The following is an 8,973-nucleotide window of genomic DNA, read 5'->3' as shown; positions in this document are numbered from 1 at the left end:
GAGAGAGAATCCCAAGCAGGCTCCACACTGTCAGAGCAGAGCCTGATGCAGGGCTCGTGCCCAGGAAGCCACGAGATCATGACCTGAGCCCAAACTAAGAGTCGGACGCTCAACCGGCCAAGCCACCCAGGCGCCCCAAATTGATTGACTTTTAAGTGGACACAGAATGTATTCGATGTTTAAGCTAATTTAAGTTTGTTGGTTTGAGATAGGCCTGTTTATCACCATTAAATAAAAAACTTTTTATTCTATCTAGGTTTGCTGAAGGTCGAATAAGCTCATGTTATCTCTGTTCCAATTTGGGAGCAAAATGATGACTTAAAACAATGGTTAATTTTGTCTGTCTCAAAGTTTTCATGGGTAACTGTTTTTTAAAAAAAATTTTTTTTTCAATGTTTATTTATTTTTGGGACAGAGAGAGACAGAGCATGAACAGGGGAGGGGCAGAGAGAGAGGGAGACACAGAATCGGAAACAGGCTCCAGGCTCTGAGCCATCAGCCCAGAGCCTGACGCGGGGCTCGAACTCACGGACCGCGAGATCGTGACCTGGCTGAAGTCGGACGCTTAACTGACTGCGCCACCCAGGCACCCCCATGGGTAACTGTTAAGATAGCTTCCAGTCTTTGGTAAACTAAAACTTTAAAGTTTTGCTTGCATGATAAATGGGATTGAATTTGTTGGACATCTGAGTCTTTTTCGAAATCAAATGGAGTGCTAAAACATTGATTACTGAACATAGATATGCACTTTTACTTCTTATCGTAGAGAAACGAAGGCTATTTGGATCCTTTGGAAAAACATGCTCTGTGCTTAACTCATAAATTTGCCATCAAAAAATTCTGGTGTAAAAAAAAAAAATTCTGGTGTAACAGTTCACACCTGGTTACTACTTAGTTCTCACTGGAGACTAAGGTTTCTAAGAGTTAAAATTCTGCTAAATGTAGTTAAGAGTGATGGAAATAAGGAAGGCAACTTTGTATGTAAAAAAGTAGGAGATGTGTGAGAAAGATAGAAGGAATGGAAATACATTTTTACTAAAAGTAAAAGAAAGTAATTTTGTCCTAAACGAGACTGGTTGGTTGGAGCGCAATGGCTTGGGACAAAATCTGAATGCAAAGGAAAGTTGTAGAAGGTTCATGAAGGGAAATCTTTGGAAAGGAATTGTATGTGTGATCAGGATGCACTAAGGTTGAAATGGATGGGTTTTAAAAGTACCCTGGTATAAGGTTAAAATTCTGCTTTTCTCTCTATTCAAAATACAAAGTTTTCTTGGATTGTGCTGGTCTTGATAAGAAAAACATAAACAAAGGTCCTTTCTCTTTTGTCTGCCCGGAACACCAAAGCTTATATTTTGTCTCTTTCAGGTCTTTGATTACTTAATTAAAACTTCTCGATGTGTTGAAGGAGCTTAGGTTTGCTAACAACTATATAACCCTACACATTTGCCTTCGGAATTTCTTATTGCCATCTTGGTTGAATAATTTAGTTTTAAGTTTTGTAATGGTCTGTACTCCTATTTAATTTCTAAGGTTTTAACCAAGGTTTTAACAAGCTTCCCAAGATTTAAATTGTAAATGAAGTGTTTTGGACCAATTAGGCCTTTTTATTGGTATGCTAAGTTACTTGAAAAAGCACCATCAAATACTGATAAACCTTAGGTTGTATTGCATGGGTAAGTGTTGTCACTACTCAAATATATATGCGATTTCTAAAGTTCTAGTGTTTTGGTATAAGGTCCTCACTTGACATTCTGATTTATTCAAGTATTATGTATCACAGAAATAACTGCATTACCTCATCAATTGCATCATAATGAACTCTCCCCATGTCTATTTCTGAGATTTTGTCATTTATAATTATTCTGATGCTCTTAACAAAACATGTTTCATTTTCAAGGAGATTTACAAAGGGCCTTTAGGGGGCGCCTGGGTAACTCAGTTGGTTAAGCCGTGGACGCTTGGTTTCAGCTCAGGTCATGATCTCATGGTTTGTAGGTTCGAGCCCCACATCAGGCTCTGTGCTGGCAGCGTGGAGCCTGCTTGGGATTCCCTCTCTCTCTCTCTCTCTCTCTCTCTCTCTCTCTCTGCCCCTCCCCAACTCACACTGTCTCAAACAAAACAAAAACAAAACACTTTAAAAAGGACCTTTATGACAAATACAGGTATTTAACATCTTTAAAATCCTAAAACTAAAATGGGTAAGAATTTCCAAAACTAAAAATCTGGATTCAAACTGAACAAGAATTAGGAACATGGGACGAAATGAGGAAAATTACAGTTTTTGTCACTCTTATTTTATTATTTTTTTTTATTTAAAAAAAAATTTTTTTTTCAACATTTATTTATTTTTGGGACAGAGAGAGACAGAGCATGAACGGGGGAGGGGCAGAGAGAGAGGGAGACACAGAATCCGAAACAGGCTCCAGGCTCTGAGCTGTCAGCCCAGAGCCCGACGCGGGGCTCGAACTCACGGACCGCGAGATCGTGACCTGGCTGAAGTCGGACGCTGAACCGACTGCGCCACCCAGGCGCCCCATTGTCACTCTTATTTTAAAGTATTGCTTGCTCTTCCAGATTAAGGAAACATTCTCTTAAGATAGCTATGATACACAAAAATGTGATTAAGTATTCGTTTGTAAACAACCGGCAGCACTTAACTTTCTCTCTACCTAAACCTTCTGAAATTCAAAAACTCTGAGTATTGTGTCTTTCGTGGCAATTACAGTTATTTGCGTAAGTTCGATAAGAATCTTCTCTTTGTAACAGGACACCACTTGAAATGCTCGTTATTTTACGAAGGCTTTGACTGGAATGTCATATTTGAGAGTCATGTGTAGACTCAGATAGGACCATATAGCTTTAAGGAACTAAGGTTGACCTTATGAAACATGGCAAGTCATAAAGGCCCCAGGAAACGTTGGCCTCATAGCTTGCTTACAGAGTTCCCAGCAGCCTTACCAGGTGACTAAAGAATGTCACTTCCTGGTGGGTACAGGAGCCTCAGGATCTCTTGGGGACCTTGTGAAGAGGAATTTGCTCAAATCAACAGGTATTTCAGGCACGCCGGATGGCAAGTACTTGGCTTGGCTTCTGGCCTGGAGAGGCTGCTAAACATTCAATCTAGAGATTCCTTATAAAAAGTCCCAGCAAATTATCCAAGATCCATATAGCCAATTGCTATTTCTTTTTTTTTTTTTTTTAACGTTTATTTATTTTTGAGACAGAGAGAGACAGAGCATGAACGGGGGAGGGGCAGAGAGAGAGGGAGACACAGAATCGGAAACAGGCTCCAGGCTCTGGGCCATCAGCCCAGAGCCCGATGCGGGGCTCGAACTCACGGACCGTGAGATCGTGACCTGAGCTGAAGTCGGACGCTTAACCGACTGAGCCACCCAGGCGCCCCCCAATTGCTATTTCTTGATGAACTTATATAAATAGGTAGGCCAAGTTAAAATTGTACCTGTTTTACAAATGAGTTTTGACTTGGCTATCTCCAAAATGGTTGATTCTAGAGAGAAAAAACTGTGCTTCAACAATGCACCTTTAGATACTAAATTCTAGTTCGGATTGTCTTTAAATGTTTGTTATTTGCCTACGCTGAACAACTTGAGGTAAACAGAAAAACTGTCACAATGTTTCATGTATAGACCTTCTCCTGTGCTTGTTATTCTTTGGGGATAATAACAACATCTCATGGGCATATAATTATTTAAACAACTAAAAAACAGGATGGGTTCCCCCAACAATTGTATATCAAAAGCCTTTTCTCACTTTAGACCTATCAATAGATAAAGACTGTGGTGTTTTATTAAATTTCTCACTTGAAGCCAGGTTAATTCGTAAATCTCTAAGTGAATATGCAAACCATATCCTCCCTAAACCTGATGTGACTGTTACTAGAAACCCACCCCCTATAAGCCGAGGAGGCCTGGTTTATTTAAAGGATTGAAACTCTAATATAGCAGGGGATTTAATTCCAAAACGTAAGGGCCCCTACTGCGTCATATTACGTACTCCCACTGCAGTAAAGTTAAGAGGGGCACTCTTCATGGGCTCACCTATATCGAATAAAGCTTGTACCTCCTTCACAGGAAACCAATGAGCAAACTAATGTGCCTTCTCATTCCGGCCAACTCCTCTTCAAACAAAATTGAAGGCTGCACATTTTTTTTTTCATTCTCCTTTCCCCAATTTATTTAAAAAAAAATTTTTTTTTAAAAAAAAATTTTTTTTTTTCAACGTTTATTTATTTTTGGGACAGAGAGAGACAGAGCATGAACGGGGGAGGGGCAGAGAGAGAGGGAAACACAGAATCGGAAACAGGCTCCAGGCTCCGAGCCATCAGCCCAGAGCCTGACGCGGGGCTCGAACTCACGGACCGCGAGATCGTGACCTGGCTGAAGTCGGACGCTTAACCGACTGCGCCACCCAGGCGCCCCGCCTTTCCCCAATTTATACTAACAATTCCCTCTCACAATGGGGCATTCAAAAGGATCACCACAGACATTTGAATTACAAACCAGAAAGAATCATCTGTTTCCTGCTGCCTGTTCCCACTCCATCTGAGGATGCTTCAAGCTTGACATCTAAAAATCTCACCGGCAGTAGCTAAAGTCCATTGCTACCGGAACCTCAAGCCACCAGATGATCCTTTCTGCTCCAGAAGGTTCATACAACACCGTGGTCCACGGTGGATTCGGCTGCCTCTGCCTTTTGTGACTCTCCTATACCTTCCCCGACTGACCGATGTTGACCCACAGGTAGGGACATCTCTATGCCCCTACTCGGCAGGAAGAAGCTAAGGAAGATGAGACCTTCCACCTTCAGCAACCTTAACGATTTAAGGGTCAAAGTTGTTCACGGGGGATCTGATGAGGGAGCATAAGGCAAGCAGAGGGCAAAGCACAAGCTAGCACACGCTCCCCCGCCCATCCCCCCCAGGTGGGACACGTGTGACATTCCTCAGGCCCTCCTGGCTGCCCAAGAACAAAGGAAAGGACAGAAAACAAATGGTCAACTGACAGTCTCCATCAGTTTACAAACATCTTAGTAATATTACAAGAAAAGGGCAATCTTCTCAATAGCCTTATCTCCAGGAACCCCGCACTGTCTTACGGAAAATGCTTTGCTAGAGGGAAAAAAAACACCTTAGCTTGACAGTAGCTAGGCCTCCAGTAATCTGGGTCTCCTTTAGCATATGGAAGTCCCTTTAAGAACCTTCCTCTTGGGGCGCCTGGGTGGCTCAGTCGGGTAAGCTTCGGACTTTGGCTCAGGTCATGATCTCGCACTCCGTGAGTTCGAGCCCTGCGGCCGGCTCTGTGCTGACAGCCTGGAGCCTGCTTCGGATTCTGTGTCTCCCTCTCTCTCTGCCCCTCCCCTGTTCATGGTCTGTCTCTCTCTGTCTCAAAAATAAATAAACGTTAAAAAAAAAATTAGAAAAAGAAAAAGAACCTTCCCCTTGACTTGACCTCCCCCAACTCCACAGTATACAAGCAGTCACTTCTCACAACCCAGTGCAGCTCTTTCTGCCCAGGAGCCCTGTCCCTGTGCTTTAATAAGATCACCTTTTTGCACCAAAGACGTCTTCAAGAATTCTTTCTTGGCCGTGGGCTCCGAACCCCACCATCACTCCCAAACCCCGTCATAGCCACAGGGTGAACTACTACTCAGCAAGGGAAAAACAAAAAACAAAACAAAACAAAACAAAGCTAGTACATGCAGCACCAGACGTCAAAAAACATTTTGTTGAGCCAAAAAAGCCAGATATAAAAGACAACCTATTGCATGATGCTGTTTATCTGAAATTTGAGACCAGAACCCATGGATAGTGATAGAAATCCACAGTGTTTTGCCCGGTTGGGGCTGAGGGTAGACCTGACTGGGGCACAACAGAACTTTCTGGGGGTGACGAAAATGTTCTGTATCTTCAGTGGGCAATCGTCAGTCGGCTGTCAATCTTGAAAAATCAGGGGACATTTTCTTATGACTTTTTCCTCAGTAAAGTACAAGGCAGGGGGAGGGGGGTAAGGTTGGGAAAATGTAATACAAGGATAAATTAAAATCCAAAACGTCTTATGAGTGAAACATTCTGGTTTCGGTTTGGTGGCCTGAGCCTGCATGGCCACTAGTACAGAGTCTGACCCAGGACAAGACTCTCAGCAAATGGGAAACGTTGATGACGCGCATTTCTCTCTGGGCCCCGAGCGGTCCCTTCCCCACTGCGGGTGCAGCCTGTCCTCTCCACGTTGGAGATATTCCGACCTCCCAGTCCTTCTCGGGACCCTTTCACGGGCTCACCCCGGAGAACCAAGAAGTCGCGAGTTGATGCCCACTTCGAAAACCTTGAATCCCATGCTCAGCGTAAAAACCACTTCAACAGACAGATGATACACAGCCGACAGGCAAATCAAGCCGGCTTCCTCTGCCAGTACTAAATATGTCGACGCCCACCGACGGAAAAACCCCAATCACGTGACGGAGCACGGGCTCACATCGGCCTTAGACCAGGGCGCCTACTTTTAGATTGGCCAATGAAGCCGAGGCGTGAGGCACGCCCCCTTTCCTCTCTCCACCAATAGCTTCCAGACGCCTCCTGCAGCATCCAATCACCGCTTCCGCCTTTCTTGAATGAGAAGCCAGCAGTCCAGTGAGCAGAGCCGCAGTCCGACGCAGGAGGCAGGAAGCGTCGTGGCTCGTGTCGGGGCGCGAGACCGGTAGCCAGAGTCGGACGGCACTCCTCACAGCGCGCGGAGGCGAACGGGGAACCAGGTGAGCGAAGCACCCGGAGCGCGGGGCCGCGGTGCGGAGACGTCGGACCTGCGGGCGAGCGGACGAGGGGAGACCCTGGGAGTTGAGGGGAGGATGAGGAGGAAGGGGCGCGAGACAAGGGGGGCGGTTGGGGCGTCCGCCGCGCGCGGCTGCGGCCGTTGAACGCCATAGCGCATGCGCAAGGCGTGGGGGGGGGGGGGCGGTAGCTGTTGGCGCGCTGGGCTCGTTCCCGCTTCCGGGAGTGGGCTGTCATGGCGGCTCGCTGGTCGAGCCTGACTTGGGGAGAAGGTCTGTCTGTCAGAGGAGACCCCCTAGTCGTTTGGGGAGGGACTCTGGGGGCCGAGCGCCAGGGTCTGGAGTTGTGGTGGGAGAATCCCGACCTTGTAGACGCGTTAGGCTTCTCCGAGTCGAGGGACTTGCCCTCCCCCACCCTGCTGTGCTGTTGCTATATGGTTAGGGGATTTGGACTTCCAGAGATTTAGAATAAAACAGATGTCACCGAGGCAAACCCTGAAGTGGAAGTCTTCCCTGGGGCACTTGAGAATGAATGGGTACCGTGAGCTAGTCTGAATTGTCACTTTCCGGGTGTCCGCTTTCGAGTTGGTCTGTTCCGGGGGCCGCAGCTGTCGCAGCCCACCCGGGTGGGACAAACGCCCCTCCCCCAGTTCCCTCCCCGTCTCATTTGTTTTGAGTTTTAGAGCCCATGTAGCCACTTCCTAGAGAATTTTGTGCCTCCAACTCAGGCTGTCCCTGAATCTGTCCCCTGTAAGAACAAAGACTTCACTTGACGTTTGTGTTTGTTTTGACTGCACCGTCCCCTCTTGGCCACCCAGGTTTGGAGCTCAGGGTAGGCGGCTCTGAGCGGTTATCTGCCCAGGGATTGCCCAGGAGATGGTCCTGCCCTGTTGAGTGTGCCATTTTGTTGTTCCCTCATACCACCCCCACCCAGGTTAATCCTCTCTCCTGGTGACTGGTTTTCCCCGTGGCTGGTCTCATTCCCCGCTCCTCTTCTCCTCTAGAGCAAGTTGCTCTTGGGCCATTACTCCCCTCAGAAACCTCCTTAGTGATTCCCTGTTGCTTCGCAGATAAAGTATGAGTGCCCTCGATCAGACCGGCTTTCCAAGCTTCCTCCTCTGCCTCTGCTTCAGCCAGTCTTGCTCTCCATTCCCCAAAAGGGCGTGGTGCTTTGGAACCGACCTTTTCTGGCTCCTCCCCTTTTCTCGGCTGCCTGGGAAATAGCCCCTTCCTGTTCAGGTTGCCTTTTTCAGCAATCAGATGAGGGCATACGCTGGCTTTAGCCCCCAAGTTCTGCCTGAAGGCCTCGATTTTAATTTTATTCACTGGGCCTTTGCGTGTGAGTGCTTATGTTTTAGGCTCTGGGCTGGGCCAAAGGGCTGGCAGGCATGACCTGAACAAGGGTGCTTTTTTAGCTGGGGCCTGCCAGAAATGTCCTTCTGGAGCAAGAGTCCTGAAGAAAGCGGGGGGACTCACGGCCACTGCCGGCAGTGGGCATGGCAGGTGCAAAGGGGCTGAGGCATGCGTGAGGGGCACAGCAGCAAGGCCGGTGAGTGGGGGTGACGGAGGAGATGAGGTTCGAACGTGGTGTGTGGGGGGGGGGGGCCAGTTTGTGTAGGGCCCGGTAGGTCAGGCTGAGGGCCCCTGACTTTTATTCTGAGCCCAGTAGGAGCCTGTGGGGGATTTTGAGCATTTTCCGACTTCGCTTTTAGTGGGCTCCTACTGGCTTTTGTGGGGAGAGACGATGGAGGGGGGTGGAAAACAGGGAGACTGTGGGCCTCATCCAGGCAAGAGATGATGGCGCCCCCAGAGCCACCAACTGCCAACGGACAGAGTGGCGGCCCCGCACAGGGGAGTGTTCCGCCACGAGCAGGAGTGAGGTGCTGATGCCTCCCGCAGAGTGGATGAAACGTGCTGAGTGAGCGAAGCCGGACAGGACAGATGGTTGCATATTGCATGTTGATTCCAGGGAGAAACGGCAGAAACAAGCAAACGGAAAGAAAGCAGGTTAACGGTTGCCCAGAGGACTGAGGGGGGAAGGATGAGAGGTAAAGGGTCTGGTCTTTTTCAAGACTGACTGAAATGGGTAACGAATCCAACTGTGGTGGTCGTTGAACTTATCCCGGACTGCATTAAAAATACTGAAAACTGGCTGTCTGACTCTGGATTTCGGCTCAGGTCATGATCTTG

General features: G+C 47.5%; 1 protein-coding gene across 2 annotated transcripts in view; it reads left to right on the top strand.

Moving 5' to 3' along the window:
* Positions 1-6,660: 6,660 nt before the first annotated feature.
* Positions 6,661-8,973, top strand: part of DDX39A (DExD-box helicase 39A) — an 8,839-nt gene continuing 6,526 nt past the window's right edge. Inside the window, exon 1 of one of the 2 annotated variants that reach the window (XM_040450152.1) lies at positions 6,661-6,768. The gene's annotated coding sequence lies outside the window, so the exon portion shown is untranslated. Of the gene's footprint in view, positions 6,769-7,034; positions 7,057-8,973 lie in introns of those variants that run through there. The other variant, XM_040450153.1, reaches the window with a different exon arrangement.

This window comes from Herpailurus yagouaroundi, unplaced genomic scaffold (assembly GCF_014898765.1).
Source record: "Herpailurus yagouaroundi ecotype Mexico unplaced genomic scaffold, PumYag 200, whole genome shotgun sequence".
In the NCBI taxonomy this organism is placed as follows: Eukaryota; Metazoa; Chordata; class Mammalia; order Carnivora; family Felidae; genus Herpailurus; species Herpailurus yagouaroundi.
This window is presented reverse-complemented; position numbering and strand designations above follow the sequence as displayed.